We start from the raw sequence: 22,758 nt of genomic DNA, 5'->3' as shown, positions 1-22,758 counted from the left end.
TCTGCGACTTTAGCTTCTAGAGCATTTTTACAACATTATACATAGGTGCTGAATACATAAAAAGCGACTGTTCAGCGACAGACAAGTCGCATCGGCTGAAAGTAGGCCAGAATGTCAGTCCATGTTGGAGCAGGTTTAGATACAGTCTAAAGTATAGATCTCAAAGTCTGTGCACAGAATTTAGCAAGGGCCTCGCACCTTCTGATGCATCAGGTAGGTGCACAATAGCATAGCCTAACCCTCTGTACTTTGGTCTATATTGATGCGGGACATAGACAGCCAGCTGATGACCAATCCATTAGTGCAATGGATGGCTGGAAGCATTTGTCTTTGCCTTTGCAGTACCACAGAAGCAATGCATGGTCAATGTACAGCAATGACACACCTGTGTGAACAGCCAGGAGACCCCCCCCCCCCCCCATGTTATGTTACATAGTTACATAGTTAGTACGGTCGAAAAAAGACATATGTCCATCAAGTTCAACCAGGGAATTAAGGGGTAGGGGTGTGGCGCGATATTGGGGAAGGGATGAGATTTTATATTTCTTCATAAGCATTAATCTTATTTTGTCAATTAGGAACATTCAGCACCCACCCGCTATCAAGGCAGCTGCCTATCATGTCATGCCCTACCTGCACAGGTGTGCTGGCTACTCAAATGATCCAATTAAGGAGGCCATTTAGTCAGCAGCAGCAGAAGTCCTGTGCCTGGACGCTCCAACAGCGGCCAGACACAAGCAGAAGCAGCAGAAGCAGCAGCAGCAGCACCACCTTTTGTTTTTTGGCTGCAGCAGCAAGGCCCACAGGGCTGGCTAGCTGGCTAGCCAGCAAGCAGGTAGCAATGAAAGTAGGAATCTTTCTTTTTAACCCTGTAAGGGGGTGGTGCACTGTACCCGAAGATACTGCCATATCGGGTCAATGCATAGGGCGACGGAAGCAAGCTTCGAAATCGGCCCCCGTTCTCAAAAATCCATTTAATATATGGTCCCCAGATAGGGGACGTATCAGATATTAAACTGATAAGAACAGATACTACACTTGATCTTAGCCAAAAGGCCGAGAAGCGATAACCGTGAAAGGGGCGGGCCCAACAAGGTCCCCTTCATGGGCACTATCACTGCTTGCTGTCAGGGAGGCTGCCAGACAATTTTCCATGCACACTCTGGGCTGGGGGGCAGTCAACCACCAGTACACACAGCAGAACCTAAACCCATACCATTATTGCTAAGCAGCAAGACAGGGGCCCATTGCACTCCCACGGGGCCTTTTTAAATGCAATCCATAACCCGGATTTGCCAGGAACCCTTCTTACTCCTCCTACTTGCATGTGACACTGGGCTTAGGATCTGCATAGGAAACACACACACAAGCACACACCTACCTTTGTTGCCTGCAGATGCCTCCTTGGCTGTCCCCAAACGGTATCAAACCAACACCCACGGGAAGCTGTAAGCATAGAGGACATGCCTGCACCCCATTGGACTTACCTGTGTGGGTTAAATCCGGGTTATTTGACAACCTATGGCGGTGATGGTTCTGCTCAGGCAGAGCAGTGCTGATGCTCCTCATAAAGCTGTCGCTGCTGTGAAGGTTCTAGGTGACATCACAAATCCCTATGGTTACATACACAACAAAGCTGGGTTGTTGTTGTTTACACTCTGCAAGGCCTGTGGAAGTGAGTGACATCATAGCACTGTAGTTCTGAGGGTTCTAGATGGATGCAACAATCTCCTGTTGCTTCTATGAAGGCCATAATAGACGACATCACCAAACAGCTCCATAGTCACATACACAGCAAAGGAGAGATGTTGTTTACACCTAGTGATGTCAGTGGTATTGAGTGACATCACAGCACAGTGCTAAGGCTCCTGGGCCTGGACACAGCAGCGGCTGCAATATCTCAATGGAGAATACGTTTATATATATGTGTGTGTGTGCGCGTATATATATATATATATATATATATATATATATATATATATTTCTCCGCCGAAATCACTTTTAAACCCATTTCCACCTTTTTTTCCCTTCTCTTCCTCTTACTTTTTTTTCACGTTTTTTTACGTTTTTCTCCTTTTCGCCTCTTTTCTGGGCGTATTATTCTTCTTTTTCTTCTTTTTTTTCGTCTAATGCATACCCCATCAGTGCAGCAATGCTTATTCAATACCGCCAGCAGATGGAGACACTGGGGGATAATTTTCTAAGGATTTATACTGATTTTTCCTGTCTGAATTTGTCGCACAGAAAGTTGCAGGCCAAATATGTGTGACATTTCTGCGACTTTAGCTTCTAGAGCATTTTTACAACATTATACATAGGTGCTGAATACATAAAAAGCGACTGTTCAGCGACAGACAAGTCGCATCGGCTGAAAGTAGGCCAGAATGTCAGTCCATGTTGGAGCAGGTTTAGATACAGTCTAAAGTATAGATCTCAAAGTCTGTGCACAGAATTTAGCAAGGGCCTCGCACCTTCTGATGCATCAGGTAGGTGCACAATAGCATAGCCTAACCCTCTGTACTTTGGTCTATATTGATGCGGGACATAGACAGCCAGCTGATGACCAATCCATTAGTGCAATGGATGGCTGGAAGCATTTGTCTTTGCCTTTGCAATACCACAGAAGCAATGCATGGTCAATGTACAGCAATGACACACCTGTGTGAACAGCCAGGAGACCCCCCCCCCCCCCCCCCCATGTTATGTTACATAGTTACATAGTTAGTACGGTCGAAAAAAGACATATGTCCATCAAGTTCAACCAGGGAATTAAGGGGTAGGGGTGTGGCGCGATATTGGGGAAGGGATGAGATTTTATATTTCTTCATAAGCATTAATCTTATTTTGTCAATTAGGAACATTCAGCACCCACCCGCTATCAAGGCAGCTGCCTATCATGTCATGCCCTACCTGCACAGGTGTGCTGGCTACTCAAATGATCCAATTAAGGAGGCCATTTAGTCAGCAGCAGCAGAAGTCCTGTGCCTGGACGCTCCAACAGCGGCCAGACACAAGCAGAAGCAGCAGAAGCAGCAGCAGCAGCACCACCTTTTGTTTTTTGGCTGCAGCAGCAAGGCCCACAGGGCTGGCTAGCTGGCTAGCCAGCAAGCAGGTAGCAATGAAAGTAGGAATCTTTCTTTTTAACCCTGTAAGGGGGTGGTGCACTGTACCCGAAGATACTGCCATATCGGGTCAATGCATAGGGCGACGGAAGCAAGCTTCAAAATCGGCCCCCGTTCTCAAAAATCCATTTAATATATGGTCCCCAGATAGGGGACGTATCAGATATTAAACTGATAAGAACAGATACTACACTTGATCTTAGCCAAAAGGCCGAGAAGCGATAACCGTGAAAGGGGCGGGCCCAACAAGGTCCCCTTCATGGGCACTATCACTGCTTGCTGTCAGGGAGGCTGCCAGACAATTTTCCATGCACACTCTGGGCTGGGGGGCAGTCAACCACCAGTACACACAGCAGAACCTAAACCCATACCATTATTGCTAAGCAGCAAGACAGGGGCCCATTGCACTCCCACGGGGCCTTTTTAAATGCAATCCATAACCCGGATTTGCCAGGAACCCTTCTTACTCCTCCTACTTGCATGTGACACTGGGCTTAGGATCTGCATAGGAAACACACACACAAGCACACACCTACCTTTGTTGCCTGCAGATGCCTCCTTGGCTGTCCCCAAACGGTATCAAACCAACACCCACGGGAAGCTGTAAGCATAGAGGACATGCCTGCACCCCATTGGACTTACCTGTGTGGGTTAAATCCGGGTTATTTGACAACCTATGGCGGTGATGGTTCTGCTCAGGCAGAGCAGTGCTGATGCTCCTCATAAAGCTGTCGCTGCTGTGAAGGTTCTAGGTGACATCACAAATCCCTATGGTTACATACACAACAAAGCTGGGTTGTTGTTGTTTACACTCTGCAAGGCCTGTGGAAGTGAGTGACATCATAGCACTGTAGTTCTGAGGGTTCTAGATGGATGCAACAATCTCCTGTTGCTTCTATGAAGGCCATAATAGACGACATCACCAAACAGCTCCATAGTCACATACACAGCAAAGGAGAGATGTTGTTTACACCTAGTGATGTCAGTGGTATTGAGTGACATCACAGCACAGTGCTAAGGCTCCTGGGCCTGGACACAGCAGCGGCTGCAATATCTCAACGGAGAATACGTTTATATATATGTGTGTGTGTGCGCGTATATATATATATATATATATATATATATATATATATATATATATATATATATATATATTTCTCCGCCGAAATCACTTTTAAACCCATTTCCACCTTTTTTTCCCTTCTCTTCCTCTTACTTTTTTTTCACGTTTTTTTACGTTTTTCTCCTTTTCGCCTCTTTTCTGGGCGTATTATTCTTCTTTTTCTTCTTTTTTTTCGTCTAATGCATACCCCATCAGTGCAGCAATGCTTATTCAATACCGCCAGCAGATGGAGACACTGGGGGATAATTTTCTAAGGATTTATACTGATTTTTCCTGTCTGAATTTGTCGCACAGAAAGTTGCAGGCCAAATATGTGTGACATTTCTGCGACTTTAGCTTCTAGAGCATTTTTACAACATTATACATAGGTGCTGAATACATAAAAAGCGACTGTTCAGCGACAGACAAGTCGCATCGGCTGAAAGTAGGCCAGAATGTCAGTCCATGTTGGAGCAGGTTTAGATACAGTCTAAAGTATAGATCTCAAAGTCTGTGCACAGAATTTAGCAAGGGCCTCGCACCTTCTGATGCATCAGGTAGGTGCACAATAGCATAGCCTAACCCTCTGTACTTTGGTCTATATTGATGCGGGACATAGACAGCCAGCTGATGACCAATCCATTAGTGCAATGGATGGCTGGAAGCATTTGTCTTTGCCTTTGCAATACCACAGAAGCAATGCATGGTCAATGTACAGCAATGACACACCTGTGTGAACAGCCAGGAGACCCCCCCCCCCCCCCCCATGTTATGTTACATAGTTACATAGTTAGTACGGTCGAAAAAAGACATATGTCCATCAAGTTCAACCAGGGAATTAAGGGGTAGGGGTGTGGCGCGATATTGGGGAAGGGATGAGATTTTATATTTCTTCATAAGCATTAATCTTATTTTGTCAATTAGGAACATTCAGCACCCACCCGCTATCAAGGCAGCTGCCTATCATGTCATGCCCTACCTGCACAGGTGTGCTGGCTACTCAAATGATCCAATTAAGGAGGCCATTTAGTCAGCAGCAGCAGAAGTCCTGTGCCTGGACGCTCCAACAGCGGCCAGACACAAGCAGAAGCAGCAGAAGCAGCACCACCTTTTGTTTTTTGGCTGCAGCAGCAAGGCCCACAGGGCTGGCTAGCTGGCTAGCCAGCAAGCAGGTAGCAATGAAAGTAGGAATCTTTCTTTTTAACCCTGTAAGGGGGTGGTGCACTGTACCCGAAGATACTGCCATATCGGGTCAATGCATAGGGCGACGGAAGCAAGCTTCGAAATCGGCCCCCGTTCTCAAAAATCCATTTAATATATGGTCCCCAGATAGGGGACGTATCAGATATTAAACTGATAAGAACAGATACTACACTTGATCTTAGCCAAAAGGCCGAGAAGCGATAACCGTGAAAGGGGCGGGCCCAACAAGGTCCCCTTCATGGGCACTATCACTGCTTGCTGTCAGGGAGGCTGCCAGACAATTTTCCATGCACACTCTGGGCTGGGGGGCAGTCAACCACCAGTACACACAGCAGAACCTAAACCCATACCATTATTGCTAAGCAGCAAGACAGGGGCCCATTGCACTCCCACGGGGCCTTTTTAAATGCAATCCATAACCCGGATTTGCCAGGAACCCTTCTTACTCCTCCTACTTGCATGTGACACTGGGCTTAGGATCTGCATAGGAAACACACACACAAGCACACACCTACCTTTGTTGCCTGCAGATGCCTCCTTGGCTGTCCCCAAACGGTATCAAACCAACACCCACGGGAAGCTGTAAGCATAGAGGACATGCCTGCACCCCATTGGACTTACCTGTGTGGGTTAAATCCGGGTTATTTGACAACCTATGGCGGTGATGGTTCTGCTCAGGCAGAGCAGTGCTGATGCTCCTCATAAAGCTGTCGCTGCTGTGAAGGTTCTAGGTGACATCACAAATCCCTATGGTTACATACACAACAAAGCTGGGTTGTTGTTGTTTACACTCTGCAAGGCCTGTGGAAGTGAGTGACATCATAGCACTGTAGTTCTGAGGGTTCTAGATGGATGCAACAATCTCCTGTTGCTTCTATGAAGGCCATAATAGACGACATCACCAAACAGCTCCATAGTCACATACACAGCAAAGGAGAGATGTTGTTTACACCTAGTGATGTCAGTGGTATTGAGTGACATCACAGCACAGTGCTAAGGCTCCTGGGCCTGGACACAGCAGCGGCTGCAATATCTCAACGGAGAATACGTTTATATATATGTGTGTGTGTGCGCGTATATATATATATATATATATATATATATATATATATATTTCTCCGCCGAAATCACTTTTAAACCCATTTCCACCTTTTTTTCCCTTCTCTTCCTCTTACTTTTTTTTCACGTTTTTTTACGTTTTTCTCCTTTTCGCCTCTTTTCTGGGCGTATTATTCTTCTTTTTCTTCTTTTTTTTCGTCTAATGCATACCCCATCAGTGCAGCAATGCTTATTCAATACCGCCAGCAGATGGAGACACTGGGGGATAATTTTCTAAGGATTTATACTGATTTTTCCTGTCTGAATTTGTCGCACAGAAAGTTGCAGGCCAAATATGTGTGACATTTCTGCGACTTTAGCTTCTAGAGCATTTTTACAACATTATACATAGGTGCTGAATACATAAAAAGCGACTGTTCAGCGACAGACAAGTCGCATCGGCTGAAAGTAGGCCAGAATGTCAGTCCATGTTGGAGCAGGTTTAGATACAGTCTAAAGTATAGATCTCAAAGTCTGTGCACAGAATTTAGCAAGGGCCTCGCACCTTCTGATGCATCAGGTAGGTGCACAATAGCATAGCCTAACCCTCTGTACTTTGGTCTATATTGATGCGGGACATAGACAGCCAGCTGATGACCAATCCATTAGTGCAATGGATGGCTGGAAGCATTTGTCTTTGCCTTTGCAATACCACAGAAGCAATGCATGGTCAATGTACAGCAATGACACACCTGTGTGAACAGCCAGGAGACCCCCCCCCCCCCCCCCCCCCCCATGTTATGTTACATAGTTACATAGTTAGTACGGTCGAAAAAAGACATATGTCCATCAAGTTCAACCAGGGAATTAAGGGGTAGGGGTGTGGCGCGATATTGGGGAAGGGATGAGATTTTATATTTCTTCATAAGCATTAATCTTATTTTGTCAATTAGGAACATTCAGCACCCACCCGCTATCAAGGCAGCTGCCTATCATGTCATGCCCTACCTGCACAGGTGTGCTGGCTACTCAAATGATCCAATTAAGGAGGCCATTTAGTCAGCAGCAGCAGAAGTCCTGTGCCTGGACGCTCCAACAGCGGCCAGACACAAGCAGAAGCAGCAGAAGCAGCAGCACCACCTTTTGTTTTTTGGCTGCAGCAGCAAGGCCCACAGGGCTGGCTAGCTGGCTAGCCAGCAAGCAGGTAGCAATGAAAGTAGGAATCTTTCTTTTTAACCCTGTAAGGGGGTGGTGCACTGTACCCGAAGATACTGCCATATCGGGTCAATGCATAGGGCGACGGAAGCAAGCTTCGAAATCGGCCCCCGTTCTCAAAAATCCATTTAATATATGGTCCCCAGATAGGGGACGTATCAGATATTAAACTGATAAGAACAGATACTACACTTGATCTTAGCCAAAAGGCCGAGAAGCGATAACCGTGAAAGGGGCGGGCCCAACAAGGTCCCCTTCATGGGCACTATCACTGCTTGCTGTCAGGGAGGCTGCCAGACAATTTTCCATGCACACTCTGGGCTGGGGGGCAGTCAACCACCAGTACACACAGCAGAACCTAAACCCATACCATTATTGCTAAGCAGCAAGACAGGGGCCCATTGCACTCCCACGGGGCCTTTTTAAATGCAATCCATAACCCGGATTTGCCAGGAACCCTTCTTACTCCTCCTACTTGCATGTGACACTGGGCTTAGGATCTGCATAGGAAACACACACACAAGCACACACCTACCTTTGTTGCCTGCAGATGCCTCCTTGGCTGTCCCCAAACGGTATCAAACCAACACCCACGGGAAGCTGTAAGCATAGAGGACATGCCTGCACCCCATTGGACTTACCTGTGTGGGTTAAATCCGGGTTATTTGACAACCTATGGCGGTGATGGTTCTGCTCAGGCAGAGCAGTGCTGATGCTCCTCATAAAGCTGTCGCTGCTGTGAAGGTTCTAGGTGACATCACAAATCCCTATGGTTACATACACAACAAAGCTGGGTTGTTGTTGTTTACACTCTGCAAGGCCTGTGGAAGTGAGTGACATCATAGCACTGTAGTTCTGAGGGTTCTAGATGGATGCAACAATCTCCTGTTGCTTCTATGAAGGCCATAATAGATGACATCACCAAACAGCTCCATAGTCACATACACAGCAAAGGAGAGATGTTGTTTACACCTAGTGATGTCAGTGGTATTGAGTGACATCACAGCACAGTGCTAAGGCTCCTGGGCCTGGACACAGCAGCGGCTGCAATATCTCAACGGAGAATACGTTTATATATATGTGTGTGTGTGCGCGTATATATATATATATATATATATATATATATATATATATATATATATATATTTCTCCGCCGAAATCACTTTTAAACCCATTTCCACCTTTTTTTCCCTTCTCTTCCTCTTACTTTTTTTTCACGTTTTTTTACGTTTTTCTCCTTTTCGCCTCTTTTCTGGGCGTATTATTCTTCTTTTTCTTCTTTTTTTTCGTCTAATGCATACCCCATCAGTGCAGCAATGCTTATTCAATACCGCCAGCAGATGGAGACACTGGGGGATAATTTTCTAAGGATTTATACTGATTTTTCCTGTCTGAATTTGTCGCACAGAAAGTTGCAGGCCAAATATGTGTGACATTTCTGCGACTTTAGCTTCTAGAGCATTTTTACAACATTATACATAGGTGCTGAATACATAAAAAGCGACTGTTCAGCGACAGACAAGTCGCATCGGCTGAAAGTAGGCCAGAATGTCAGTCCATGTTGGAGCAGGTTTAGATACAGTCTAAAGTATAGATCTCAAAGTCTGTGCACAGAATTTAGCAAGGGCCTCGCACCTTCTGATGCATCAGGTAGGTGCACAATAGCATAGCCTAACCCTCTGTACTTTGGTCTATATTGATGCGGGACATAGACAGCCAGCTGATGACCAATCCATTAGTGCAATGGATGGCTGGAAGCATTTGTCTTTGCCTTTGCAATACCACAGAAGCAATGCATGGTCAATGTACAGCAATGACACACCTGTGTGAACAGCCAGGAGACCCCCCCCCCCCCCCATGTTATGTTACATAGTTACATAGTTAGTACGGTCGAAAAAAGACATATGTCCATCAAGTTCAACCAGGGAATTAAGGGGTAGGGGTGTGGCGCGATATTGGGGAAGGGATGAGATTTTATATTTCTTCATAAGCATTAATCTTATTTTGTCAATTAGGAACATTCAGCACCCACCCGCTATCAAGGCAGCTGCCTATCATGTCATGCCCTACCTGCACAGGTGTGCTGGCTACTCAAATGATCCAATTAAGGAGGCCATTTAGTCAGCAGCAGCAGAAGTCCTGTGCCTGGACGCTCCAACAGCGGCCAGACACAAGCAGAAGCAGCAGAAGCAGCAGCAGCAGCACCACCTTTTGTTTTTTGGCTGCAGCAGCAAGGCCCACAGGGCTGGCTAGCTGGCTAGCCAGCAAGCAGGTAGCAATGAAAGTAGGAATCTTTCTTTTTAACCCTGTAAGGGGGTGGTGCACTGTACCCGAAGATACTGCCATATCGGGTCAATGCATAGGGCGACGGAAGCAAGCTTCGAAATCGGCCCCCGTTCTCAAAAATCCATTTAATATATGGTCCCCAGATAGGGGACGTATCAGATATTAAACTGATAAGAACAGATTTTTTTTTTTTTTTTTTTAAAGCCGAGGAACGTGCTTTCGATTCACCCAAAGTGCAAGAAAAAGTGCAAACGTGTTACACTAAAAAAAAACGTGCACAAAGGATGCGGTCTATCGCAAGCCCTTCTCCGATAGGAGAGAGGCCCCCCAACAAACCTTACCCTTCGCCTCCGGACCAAAAGGTACCTGCGAGGTTCCAGGTTCGATGTCCCTTTTCGCCAAAGCTACTAGGGGACCACAAATGCTCCCGGCATCCCCCTTGGCGTTGGCCAAGGTATCTGCCCGCAGAGCCGATTACGGTAGGTACCCTGCCAAAGCAGGGGTACCCGGGGTGTTTGCAGGGAGGTGCGGAACCTAATGGCCACACACACCTCCCCTAGACCGCCAGGAGGGACACCCAGAAGGGCTACCGCATCCTGACAAATCCTGTGAACACACAACACGCAAAAAGTGACACAATGAGACAAAAAAATAAATAAATAAGTGAATGTGTGCAGATATACTGCCCGGACATCCGGCCGGATCTATAAAAATTTCTCTGATCCTAGCCAGAAGGCCGGGAATCAAGAGGTGAGTGCCACAAGGTGAAGAGATTATGGTGCCCGTGCTTCAACTCAGTGAGCCTATTCTCCCAGTGAGTTTCGGCACCTCGGGGTCACCACTCCCCGAGGCACAAAAGTACCTCGGCTCTAGACCCTCTCAGCCTCATGGCGAGACCCGGAGGGAACAGGTCACATCGGGGCAGCCGTCGAGCTGATTCCTCAGAACCAGCCCCGGAAAGCCCTGGTACACCTGCATCCTCCATGCAGCACCCATCCCCACCAGCATGAAAACTGATAAGAACAGATACTACACTTGATCTTAGCCAAAAGGCCGAGAAGCGATAACCGTGAAAGGGGCGGGCCCAACAAGGTCCCCTTCATGGGCACTATCACTGCTTGCTGTCAGGGAGGCTGCCAGACAATTTTCCATGCACACTCTGGGCTGGGGGGCAGTCAACCACCAGTACACACAGCAGAACCTAAACCCATACCATTATTGCTAAGCAGCAAGACAGGGGCCCATTGCACTCCCACGGGGCCTTTTTAAATGCAATCCATAACCCGGATTTGCCAGGAACCCTTCTTACTCCTCCTACTTGCATGTGACACTGGGCTTAGGATCTGCATAGGAAACACACACACAAGCACACACCTACCTTTGTTGCCTGCAGATGCCTCCTTGGCTGTCCCCAAACGGTATCAAACCAACACCCACGGGAAGCTGTAAGCATAGAGGACATGCCTGCACCCCATTGGACTTACCTGTGTGGGTTAAATCCGGGTTATTTGACAACCTATGGCGGTGATGGTTCTGCTCAGGCAGAGCAGTGCTGATGCTCCTCATAAAGCTGTCGCTGCTGTGAAGGTTCTAGGTGACATCACAAATCCCTATGGTTACATACACAACAAAGCTGGGTTGTTGTTGTTTACACTCTGCAAGGCCTGTGGAAGTGAGTGACATCATAGCACTGTAGTTCTGAGGGTTCTAGATGGATGCAACAATCTCCTGTTGCTTCTATGAAGGCCATAATAGACGACATCACCAAACAGCTCCATAGTCACATACACAGCAAAGGAGAGATGTTGTTTACACCTAGTGATGTCAGTGGTATTGAGTGACATCACAGCACAGTGCTAAGGCTCCTGGGCCTGGACACAGCAGCGGCTGCAATATCTCAACGGAGAATACGTTTATATATATGTGTGTGTGTGCGCGTATATATATATATATATATATATATATTTCTCCGCCGAAATCACTTTTAAACCCATTTCCACCTTTTTTTCCCTTCTCTTCCTCTTACTTTTTTTTCACGTTTTTTTACGTTTTTCTCCTTTTCGCCTCTTTTCTGGGCGTATTATTCTTCTTTTTCTTCTTTTTTTTCGTCTAATGCATACCCCATCAGTGCAGCAATGCTTATTCAATACCGCCAGCAGATGGAGACACTGGGGGATAATTTTCTAAGGATTTATACTGATTTTTCCTGTCTGAATTTGTCGCACAGAAAGTTGCAGGCCAAATATGTGTGACATTTCTGCGACTTTAGCTTCTAGAGCATTTTTACAACATTATACATAGGTGCTGAATACATAAAAAGCGACTGTTCAGCGACAGACAAGTCGCATCGGCTGAAAGTAGGCCAGAATGTCAGTCCATGTTGGAGCAGGTTTAGATACAGTCTAAAGTATAGATCTCAAAGTCTGTGCACAGAATTTAGCAAGGGCCTCGCACCTTCTGATGCATCAGGTAGGTGCACAATAGCATAGCCTAACCCTCTGTACTTTGGTCTATATTGATGCGGGACATAGACAGCCAGCTGATGACCAATCCATTAGTGCAATGGATGGCTGGAAGCATTTGTCTTTGCCTTTGCAATACCACAGAAGCAATGCATGGTCAATGTACAGCAATGACACACCTGTGTGAACAGCCAGGAGACCCCCCCCCCCCATGTTATGTTACATAGTTACATAGTTAGTACGGTCGAAAAAAGACATATGTCCATCAAGTTCAACCAGGGAATTAAGGGGTAGGGGTGTGGCGCGATATTGGGGAAGGGATGAGATTTTATATTTCTTCATAAGCATTAATCTTATTTTGTCAATTAGGAACATTCAGCACCCACCCGCTATCAAGGCAGCTGCCTATCATGTCATGCCCTACCTGCACAGGTGTGCTGGCTACTCAAATGATCCAATTAAGGAGGCCATTTAGTCAGCAGCAGCAGAAGTCCTGTGCCTGGACGCTCCAACAGCGGCCAGACACAAGCAGAAGCAGCAGAAGCAGCAGCAGCAGCACCACCTTTTGTTTTTTGGCTGCAGCAGCAAGGCCCACAGGGCTGGCTAGCTGGCTAGCCAGCAAGCAGGTAGCAATGAAAGTAGGAATCTTTCTTTTTAACCCTGTAAGGGGGTGGTGCACTGTACCCGAAGATACTGCCATATCGGGTCAATGCATAGGGCGACGGAAGCAAGCTTCGAAATCGGCCCCCGTTCTCAAAAATCCATTTAATATATGGTCCCCAGATAGGGGACGTATCAGATATTAAACTGATAAGAACAGATACTACACTTGATCTTAGCCAAAAGGCCGAGAAGCGATAACCGTGAAAGGGGCGGGCCCAACAAGGTCCCCTTCATGGGCACTATCACTGCTTGCTGTCAGGGAGGCTGCCAGACAATTTTCCATGCACACTCTGGGCTGGGGGGCAGTCAACCACCAGTACACACAGCAGAACCTAAACCCATACCATTATTGCTAAGCAGCAAGACAGGGGCCCATTGCACTCCCACGGGGCCTTTTTAAATGCAATCCATAACCCGGATTTGCCAGGAACCCTTCTTACTCCTCCTACTTGCATGTGACACTGGGCTTAGGATCTGCATAGGAAACACACACACAAGCACACACCTACCTTTGTTGCCTGCAGATGCCTCCTTGGCTGTCCCCAAATGGTATCAAACCAACACCCACGGGAAGCTGTAAGCATAGAGGACATGCCTGCACCCCATTGGACTTACCTGTGTGGGTTAAATCCGGGTTATTTGACAACCTATGGCGGTGATGGTTCTGCTCAGGCAGAGCAGTGCTGATGCTCCTCATAAAGCTGTCGCTGCTGTGAAGGTTCTAGGTGACATCACAAATCCCTATGGTTACATACACAACAAAGCTGGGTTGTTGTTGTTTACACTCTGCAAGGCCTGTGGAAGTGAGTGACATCATAGCACTGTAGTTCTGAGGGTTCTAGATGGATGCAACAATCTCCTGTTGCTTCTATGAAGGCCATAATAGACGACATCACCAAACAGCTCCATAGTCACATACACAGCAAAGGAGAGATGTTGTTTACACCAAGTGATGTCAGTGGTATTGAGTGACATCACAGCACAGTGCTAAGGCTCCTGGGCCTGGACACAGCAGCGGCTGCAATATCTCAACGGAGAATACGTTTATATATATGTGTGTGTGTGCGCGTATATATATATATATATATATATATATATATATATATATATATATATATTTCTCCGCCGAAATCACTTTTAAACCCATTTCCACCTTTTTTTCCCTTCTCTTCCTCTTACTTTTTTTTCACGTTTTTTTACGTTTTTCTCCTTTTCGCCTCTTTTCTGGGCGTATTATTCTTCTTTTTCTTCTTTTTTTTCGTCTAATGCATACCCCATCAGTGCAGCAATGCTTATTCAATACCGCCAGCAGATGGAGACACTGGGGGATAATTTTCTAAGGATTTATACTGATTTTTCCTGTCTGAATTTGTCGCACAGAAAGTTGCAGGCCAAATATGTGTGACATTTCTGCGACTTTAGCTTCTAGAGCATTTTTACAACATTATACATAGGTGCTGAATACATAAAAAGCGACTGTTCAGCGACAGACAAGTCGCATCGGCTGAAAGTAGGCCAGAATGTCAGTCCATGTTGGAGCAGGTTTAGATACAGTCTAAAGTATAGATCTCAAAGTCTGTGCACAGAATTTAGCAAGGGCCTCGCACCTTCTGATGCATCAGGTAGGTGCACAATAGCATAGCCTAACCCTCTGTACTTTGGTCTATATTGATGCGGGACATAGACAGCCAGCTGATGACCAATCCATTAGTGCAATGGATGGCTGGAAGCATTTGTCTTTGCCTTTGCAATACCACAGAAGCAATGCATGGTCAATGTACAGCAATGACACACCTGTGTGAACAGCCAGGAGACCCCCCCCCATGTTATGTTACATAGTTACATAGTTAGTACGGTCGAAAAAAGACATATGTCCATCAAGTTCAACCAGGGAATTAAGGGGTAGGGGTGTGGCGCGATATTGGGGAAGGGATGAGATTTTATATTTCTTCATAAGCATTAATCTTATTTTGTCAATTAGGAACATTCAGCACCCACCCGCTATCAAGGCAGCTGCCTATCATGTCATGCCCTACCTGCACAGGTGTGCTGGCTACTCAAATGATCCAATTAAGGAGGCCATTTAGTCAGCAGCAGCAGAAGTCCTGTGCCTGGACGCTCCAACAGCGGCCAGACACAAGCAGAAGCAGCAGAAGCAGCAGCAGCAGCACCACCTTTTGTTTTTTGGCTGCAGCAGCAAGGCCCACAGGGCTGGCTAGCTGGCTAGCCAGCAAGCAGGTAGCAATGAAAGTAGGAATCTTTCTTTTTAACCCTGTAAGGGGGTGGTGCACTGTACCCGAAGATACTGCCATATCGGGTCAATGCATAGGGCGACGGAAGCAAGCTTCGAAATCGGCCCCCGTTCTCAAAAATCCATTTAATATATGGTCCCCAGATAGGGGACGTATCAGATATTAAACTGATAAGAACAGATACTACACTTGATCTTAGCCAAAAGGCCGAGAAGCGATAACCGTGAAAGGGGCGGGCCCAACAAGGTCCCCTTCATGGGCACTATCACTGCTTGCTGTCAGGGAGGCTGCCAGACAATTTTCCATGCACACTCTGGGCTGGGGGCAGTCAACCACCAGTACACACAGCAGAACCTAAACCCATACCATTATTGCTAAGCAGCAAGACAGGGGCCCATTGCACTCCCATGGGGCCTTTTTAAATGCAATCCATAACCCGGATTTGCCAGGAACCCTTCTTACTCCTCCTACTTGCATGTGACACTGGGCTTAGGATCTGCATAGGAAACACACACACAAGCACACACCTACCTTTGTTGCCTGCAGATGCCTCCTTGGCTGTCCCCAAACGGTATCAAACCAACACCCACGGGAAGCTGTAAGCATAGAGGACATGCCTGCACCCCATTGGACTTACCTGTGTGGGTTAAATCCGGGTTATTTGACAACCTATGGCGGTGATGGTTCTGCTCAGGCAGAGCAGTGCTGATGCTCCTCATAAAGCTGTCGCTGCTGTGAAGGTTCTAGGTGACATCACAAATCCCTATGGTTACATACACAACAAAGCTGGGTTGTTGTTGTTTACACTCTGCAAGGCCTGTGGAAGTGAGTGACATCATAGCACTGTAGTTCTGAGGGTTCTAGATGGATGCAACAATCTCCTGTTGCTTCTATGAAGGCCATAATAGACGACATCACCAAACAGCTCCATAGTCACATACACAGCAAAGGAGAGATGTTGTTTACACCTAGTGATGTCAGTGGTATTGAGTGACATCACAGCACAGTGCTAAGGCTCCTGGGCCTGGACACAGCAGCGGCTGCAATATCTCAACGGAGAATACGTTTATATATATGTGTGTGTGTGCGCGTATATATATATATATATATATATATATATATATATATATATATATATTTCTCCGCCGAAATCACTTTTAAACCCATTTCCACCTTTTTTTCCCTTCTCTTCCTCTTACTTTTTTTTCACGTTTTTTTACGTTTTTCTCCTTTTCGCCTCTTTTCTGGGCGTATTATTCTTCTTTTTCTTCTTTTTTTTCGTCTAATGCATACCCCATCAGTGCAGCAATGCTTATTCAATACCGCCAGCAGATGGAGACACTGGGGGATAATTTTCTAAGGATTTATACTGATTTTTCCTGTCTGAATTTGTCGCACAGAAAGTTGCAGGCCAAATATGTGTGACATTTCTGCGACTTTAGCTTCTAGAGCATTTTTACAACATTATACATAGGTGCTGAATACATAAAAAGCGACTGTTCAGCGACAGACAAGTCGCATCGGCTGAAAGTAGGCCAGAATGTCAGTCCATGTTGGAGCAGGTTTAGATACAGTCTAAAGTATAGATCTCAAAGTCTGTGCACAGAATTTAGCAAGGGCCTCGCACCTTCTGATGCATCAGGTAGGTGCACAATAGCATAGCCTAACCCTCTGTACTTTGGTCTATATTGATGCGGGACATAGACAGCCAGCTGATGACCAATCCATTAGTGCAATGGATGGCTGGAAGCATTTGTCTTTGCCTTTGCAATACCACAGAAGCAATGCATGGTCAATGTACAGCAATGACACACCTGTGTGAACAGCCAGGAGACCCCCCCCCCCCATGTTATGTTACATAGTTACATAGTTAGTACGGTCGAAAAAAGACATATGTCCATCAAGTTCAACCAGGGAATTAAGGGGTAGGGGTGTGGCGCGATATTGGGGAAGGGATGAGATTTTATATTTCTTCATAAGCATTAATCTTATTTTGTCAATTAGGAACATTCAGCACCCACCCGCTATCAAGGCAGCTGCCTATCATGTCATGCCCTACCTGCACAGGTGTGCTGGCTACTCAAATGATCCAATTAAGGAGGCCATTTAGTCAGCAGCAGCAGAAGTCCTGTGCCTGGACGCTCCAACAGCGGCCAGACACAAGCAGAAGCAGCAGAAGCAGCAGCAGCAGCAGCAGCAGCACCACCTTTTGTTTTTTGGCTGCAGCAGCAAGGCCCACAGGGCTGGCTAGCTGGCTAGCCAGCAAGCAGGTAGCAATGAAAGTAGGAATCTTTCTTTTTAACCCTGTAAGGGGGTGGTGCACTGTACCCGAAGATACTGCCATATCGGGTCAATGCATAGGGCGACGGAAGCAAGCTTCGAAATCGGCCCCCGTTCTCAAAAATCCATTTAATATATGGTCCCCAGATAGGGGACGTATCAGATATTAAACTGATAAGAACAGATACTACACTTGATCTTAGCCAAAAGGCCGAGAAGCGATAACCGTGAAAGGGGCGGGCCCAACAAGGTCCCCTTCATGGGCACTATCACTGCTTGCTGTCAGGGAGGCTGCCAGACAATTTTCCATGCACACTCTGGGCTGGGGGGCAGTCAACCACCAGTACACACAGCAGAACCTAAACCCATACCATTATTGCTAAGCAGCAAGACAGGGGCCCATTGCACTCCCACGGGGCCTTTTTAAATGCAATCCATAACCCGGATTTGCCAGGAACCCTTCTTACTCCTCCTACTTGCATGTGACACTGGGCTTAGGATCTGCATAGGAAACACACACACAAGCACACACCTACCTTTGTTGCCTGCAGATGCCTCCTTGGCTGTCCCCAAACGGTATCAAACCAACACCCACGGGAAGCTGTAAGCATAGAGGACATGCCTGCACCCCATTGGACTTACCTGTGTGGGTTAAATCCGGGTTATTTGACAACCTATGGCGGTGATGGTTCTGCTCAGGCAGAGCAGTGCTGATGCTCCTCATAAAGCTGTCGCTGCTGTGAAGGTTCTAGGTGACATCACAAATCCCTATGGTTACATACACAACAAAGCTGGGTTGTTGTTGTTTACACTCTGCAAGGCCTGTGGAAGTGAGTGACATCATAGCACTGTAGTTCTGAGGGTTCTAGATGGATGCAACAATCTCCTGTTGCTTCTATGAAGGCCATAATAGACGACATCACCAAACAGCTCCATAGTCACATACACAGCAAAGGAGAGATGTTGTTTACACCTAGTGATGTCAGTGGTATTGAGTGACATCACAGCACAGTGCTAAGGCTCCTGGGCCTGGACACAGCAGCGGCTGCAATATCTCAACGGAGAATACGTTTATATATATGTGTGTGTGTGCGCGTATATATATATATATATATATATATATATATATATATATATATATTTCTCCGCCGAAATCACTTTTAAACCCATTTCCACCTTTTTTTCCCTTCTCTTCCTCTTACTTTTTTTTCACGTTTTTTTACGTTTTTCTCCTTTTCGCCTCTTTTCTGGGCGTATTATTCTTCTTTTTCTTCTTTTTTTTCGTCTAATGCATACCCCATCAGTGCAGCAATGCTTATTCAATACCGCCAGCAGATGGAGACACTGGGGGATAATTTTCTAAGGATTTATACTGATTTTTCCTGTCTGAATTTGTCGCACAGAAAGTTGCAGGCCAAATATGTGTGACATTTCTGCGACTTTAGCTTCTAGAGCATTTTTACAACATTATACATAGGTGCTGAATACATAAAAAGCGACTGTTCAGCGACAGACAAGTCGCATCGGCTGAAAGTAGGCCAGAATGTCAGTCCATGTTGGAGCAGGTTTAGATACAGTCTAAAGTATAGATCTCAAAGTCTGTGCACAGAATTTAGCAAGGGCCTCGCACCTTCTGATGCATCAGGTAGGTGCACAATAGCATAGCCTAACCCTCTGTACTTTGGTCTATATTGATGCGGGACATAGACAGCCAGCTGATGACCAATCCATTAGTGCAATGGATGGCTGGAAGCATTTGTCTTTGCCTTTGCAATACCACAGAAGCAATGCATGGTCAATGTACAGCAATGACACACCTGTGTGAACAGCCAGGAGACCCCCCCCCCCATGTTATGTTACATAGTTACATAGTTAGTACGGTCGAAAAAAGACATATGTCCATCAAGTTCAACCAGGGAATTAAGGGGTAGGGGTGTGGCGCGATATTGGGGAAGGGATGAGATTTTATATTTCTTCATAAGCATTAATCTTATTTTGTCAATTAGGAACATTCAGCACCCACCCGCTATCAAGGCAGCTGCCTATCATGTCATGCCCTACCTGCACAGGTGTGCTGGCTACTCAAATGATCCAATTAAGGAGGCCATTTAGTCAGCAGCAGCAGAAGTCCTGTGCCTGGACGCTCCAACAGCGGCCAGACACAAGCAGAAGCAGCAGAAGCAGCAGCAGCAGCACCACCTTTTGTTTTTTGGCTGCAGCAGCAAGGCCCACAGGGCTGGCTAGCTGGCTAGCCAGCAAGCAGGTAGCAATAAAAGTAGGAATCTTTCTTTTTAACCCTGTAAGGGGGTGGTGCACTGTACCCGAAGATACTGCCATATCGGGTCAATGCATAGGGCGACGGAAGCAAGCTTCGAAATCGGCCCCCGTTCTCAAAAATCCATTTAATATATGGTCCCCAGATAGGGGACGTATCAGATATTAAACTGATAAGAACAGATACTACACTTGATCTTAGCCAAAAGGCCGAGAAGCGATAACCGTGAAAGGGGCGGGCCCAACAAGGTCCCCTTCATGGGCACTATCACTGCTTGCTGTCAGGGAGGCTGCCAGACAATTTTCCATGCACACTCTGGGCTGGGGGGCAGTCAACCACCAGTACACACAGCAGAACCTAAACCCATACCATTATTGCTAAGCAGCAAGACAGGGGCCCATTGCACTCCCACGGGGCCTTTTTAAATGCAATCCATAACCCGGATTTGCCAGGAACCCTTCTTACTCCTCCTACTTGCATGTGACACTGGGCTTAGGATCTGCATAGGAAACACACACACAAGCACACACCTACCTTTGTTGCCTGCAGATGCCTCCTTGGCTGTCTCCAAACGGTATCAAACCAACACCCACGGGAAGCTGTAAGCATAGAGGACATGCCTGCACCCCATTGGACTTACCTGTGTGGGTTAAATCCGGGTTATTTGACAACCTATGGCGGTGATGGTTCTGCTCAGGCAGAGCAGTGCTGATGCTCCTCATAAAGCTGTCGCTGCTGTGAAGGTTCTAGGTGACATCACAAATCCCTATGGTTACATACACAACAAAGCTGGGTTGTTGTTGTTTACACTCTGCAAGGCCTGTGGAAGTGAGTGACATCATAGCACTGTAGTTCTGAGGGTTCTAGATGGATGCAACAATCTCCTGTTGCTTCTATGAAGGCCATAATAGACGACATCACCAAACAGCTCCATAGTCACATACACAGCAAAGGAGAGATGTTGTTTACACCTAGTGATGTCAGTGGTATTGAGTGACATCACAGCACAGTGCTAAGGCTCCTGGGCCTGGACACAGCAGCGGCTGCAATATCTCAACGGAGAATACGTTTATATATATGTGTGTGTGTGCGCGTATATATATATATATATATATATATATATATATATATATATATATATATTTCTCCGCCGAAATCACTTTTAAACCCATTTCCACCTTTTTTTCCCTTCTCTTCCTCTTACTTTTTTTTCACGTTTTTTTACGTTTTTCTCCTTTTCGCCTCTTTTCTGGGCGTATTATTCTTCTTTTTCTTCTTTTTTTTCGTCTAATGCATACCCCATCAGTGCAGCAATGCTTATTCAATACCGCCAGCAGATGGAGACACTGGGGGATAATTTTCTAAGGATTTATACTGATTTTTCCTGTCTGAATTTGTCGCACAGAAAGTTGCAGGCCAAATATGTGTGACATTTCTGCGACTTTAGCTTCTAGAGCATTTTTACAACATTATACATAGGTGCTGAATACATAAAAAGCGACTGTTCAGCGACAGACAAGTCGCATCGGCTGAAAGTAGGCCAGAATGTCAGTCCATGTTGGAGCAGGTTTAGATACAGTCTAAAGTATAGATCTCAAAGTCTGTGCACAGAATTTAGCAAGGGCCTCGCACCTTCTGATGCATCAGGTAGGTGCACAATAGCATAGCCTAACCCTCTGTACTTTGGTCTATATTGATGCGGGACATAGACAGCCAGCTGATGACCAATCCATTAGTGCAATGGATGGCTGGAAGCATTTGTCTTTGCCTTTGCAATACCACAGAAGCAATGCATGGTCAATGTACAGCAATGACACACCTGTGTGAACAGCCAGGAGACCCCCCCCCCCATGTTATGTTACATAGTTACATAGTTAGTACGGTCGAAAAAAGACATATGTCCATCAAGTTCAACCAGGGAATTAAGGGGTAGGGGTGTGGCGCGATATTGGGGAAGGGATGAGATTTTATATTTCTTCATAAGCATTAATCTTATTTTGTCAATTAGGAACATTCAGCACCCACCCGCTATCAAGGCAGCTGCCTATCATGTCATGCCCTACCTGCACAGGTGTGCTGGCTACTCAAATGATCCAATTAAGGAGGCCATTTAGTCAGCAGCAGCAGAAGTCCTGTGCCTGGACGCTCCAACAGCGGCCAGACACAAGCAGAAGCAGCAGAAGCAGCAGCAGCAGCACCACCTTTTGTTTTTTGGCTGCAGCAGCAAGGCCCACAGGGCTGGCTAGCTGGCTAGCCAGCAAGCAGGTAGCAATGAAAGTAGGAATCTTTCTTTTTAACCCTGTAAGGGGGTGGTGCACTGTACCCGAAGATACTGCCATATCGGGTCAATGCATAGGGCGACGGAAGCAAGCTTCGAAATCGGCCCCCGTTCTCAAAAATCCATTTAATATATGGTCCCCAGATAGGGGACGTATCAGATATTAAACTGATAAGAACAGATACTACACTTGATCTTAGCCAAAAGGCCGAGAAGCGATAACCGTGAAAGGGGCGGGCCCAACAAGGTCCCCTTCATGGGCACTATCACTGCTTGCTGTCAGGGAGGCTGCCAGACAATTTTCCATGCACACTCTGGGCTGGGGGGCAGTCAACCACCAGTACACACAGCAGAACCTAAACCCATACCATTATTGCTAAGCAGCAAGACAGGGGCCCATTGCACTCCCACGGGGCCTTTTTAAATGCAATCCATAACCCGGATTTGCCAGGAACCCTTCTTACTCCTCCTACTTGCATGTGACACTGGGCTTAGGATCTGCATAGGAAACACACACACAAGCACACACCTACCTTTGTTGCCTGCAGATGCCTCCTTGGCTGTCCCCAAACGGTATCAAAC

General features: G+C 46.4%; 9 non-coding genes and 2 pseudogenes across 9 annotated transcripts; all 11 read right to left on the bottom strand.

The window, feature by feature from the left end:
- Window positions 1-877: 877 nt before the first annotated feature.
- On the bottom strand, window positions 878-1,068 carry LOC130305453 (U2 spliceosomal RNA). Its single transcript, XR_008855032.1, has one exon. It is a non-coding gene; the product is annotated as a U2 spliceosomal RNA (small nuclear RNA).
- Window positions 1,069-3,154: 2,086 nt separating this feature from the next.
- Window positions 3,155-3,345, bottom strand: LOC130305417 (U2 spliceosomal RNA). Its single transcript, XR_008854997.1, has one exon. It is a non-coding gene; the product is annotated as a U2 spliceosomal RNA (small nuclear RNA).
- Window positions 3,346-5,438: 2,093 nt separating this feature from the next.
- On the bottom strand, window positions 5,439-5,629 carry LOC130305450 (U2 spliceosomal RNA). The gene has a single exon (XR_008855030.1). It is a non-coding gene; the product is annotated as a U2 spliceosomal RNA (small nuclear RNA).
- A 2,082-nt stretch (window positions 5,630-7,711) lies between these two features.
- LOC130305449 (U2 spliceosomal RNA) lies at window positions 7,712-7,902 on the bottom strand. Its single transcript, XR_008855029.1, has one exon. It is a non-coding gene; the product is annotated as a U2 spliceosomal RNA (small nuclear RNA).
- A 2,092-nt stretch (window positions 7,903-9,994) lies between these two features.
- Window positions 9,995-10,175, bottom strand: LOC130305456 (U2 spliceosomal RNA; annotated as a pseudogene).
- Window positions 10,176-10,871: 696 nt separating this feature from the next.
- On the bottom strand, window positions 10,872-11,031 carry LOC130305457 (U2 spliceosomal RNA; annotated as a pseudogene).
- Window positions 11,032-13,096: 2,065 nt separating this feature from the next.
- Window positions 13,097-13,287, bottom strand: LOC130305448 (U2 spliceosomal RNA). The gene has a single exon (XR_008855028.1). It is a non-coding gene; the product is annotated as a U2 spliceosomal RNA (small nuclear RNA).
- Window positions 13,288-15,371: 2,084 nt separating this feature from the next.
- On the bottom strand, window positions 15,372-15,562 carry LOC130305447 (U2 spliceosomal RNA). Its single transcript, XR_008855027.1, has one exon. It is a non-coding gene; the product is annotated as a U2 spliceosomal RNA (small nuclear RNA).
- A 2,093-nt stretch (window positions 15,563-17,655) lies between these two features.
- LOC130305446 (U2 spliceosomal RNA) lies at window positions 17,656-17,846 on the bottom strand. Its single transcript, XR_008855025.1, has one exon. It is a non-coding gene; the product is annotated as a U2 spliceosomal RNA (small nuclear RNA).
- Window positions 17,847-19,928: 2,082 nt separating this feature from the next.
- LOC130305445 (U2 spliceosomal RNA) lies at window positions 19,929-20,119 on the bottom strand. The gene has a single exon (XR_008855024.1). It is a non-coding gene; the product is annotated as a U2 spliceosomal RNA (small nuclear RNA).
- Window positions 20,120-22,205: 2,086 nt separating this feature from the next.
- On the bottom strand, window positions 22,206-22,396 carry LOC130305444 (U2 spliceosomal RNA). The gene has a single exon (XR_008855023.1). It is a non-coding gene; the product is annotated as a U2 spliceosomal RNA (small nuclear RNA).
- Window positions 22,397-22,758: the final 362 nt, after the last annotated feature.

The sequence above is a fragment of the Hyla sarda genome, unplaced genomic scaffold (assembly GCF_029499605.1).
Source record: "Hyla sarda isolate aHylSar1 unplaced genomic scaffold, aHylSar1.hap1 scaffold_1310, whole genome shotgun sequence".
NCBI lineage: Eukaryota > Metazoa > Chordata > Amphibia > Anura > Hylidae > Hyla > Hyla sarda.
The sequence above is the reverse complement of the archived record's forward strand: the minus strand, read 5'-3'. Positions and strand labels throughout refer to the sequence as shown.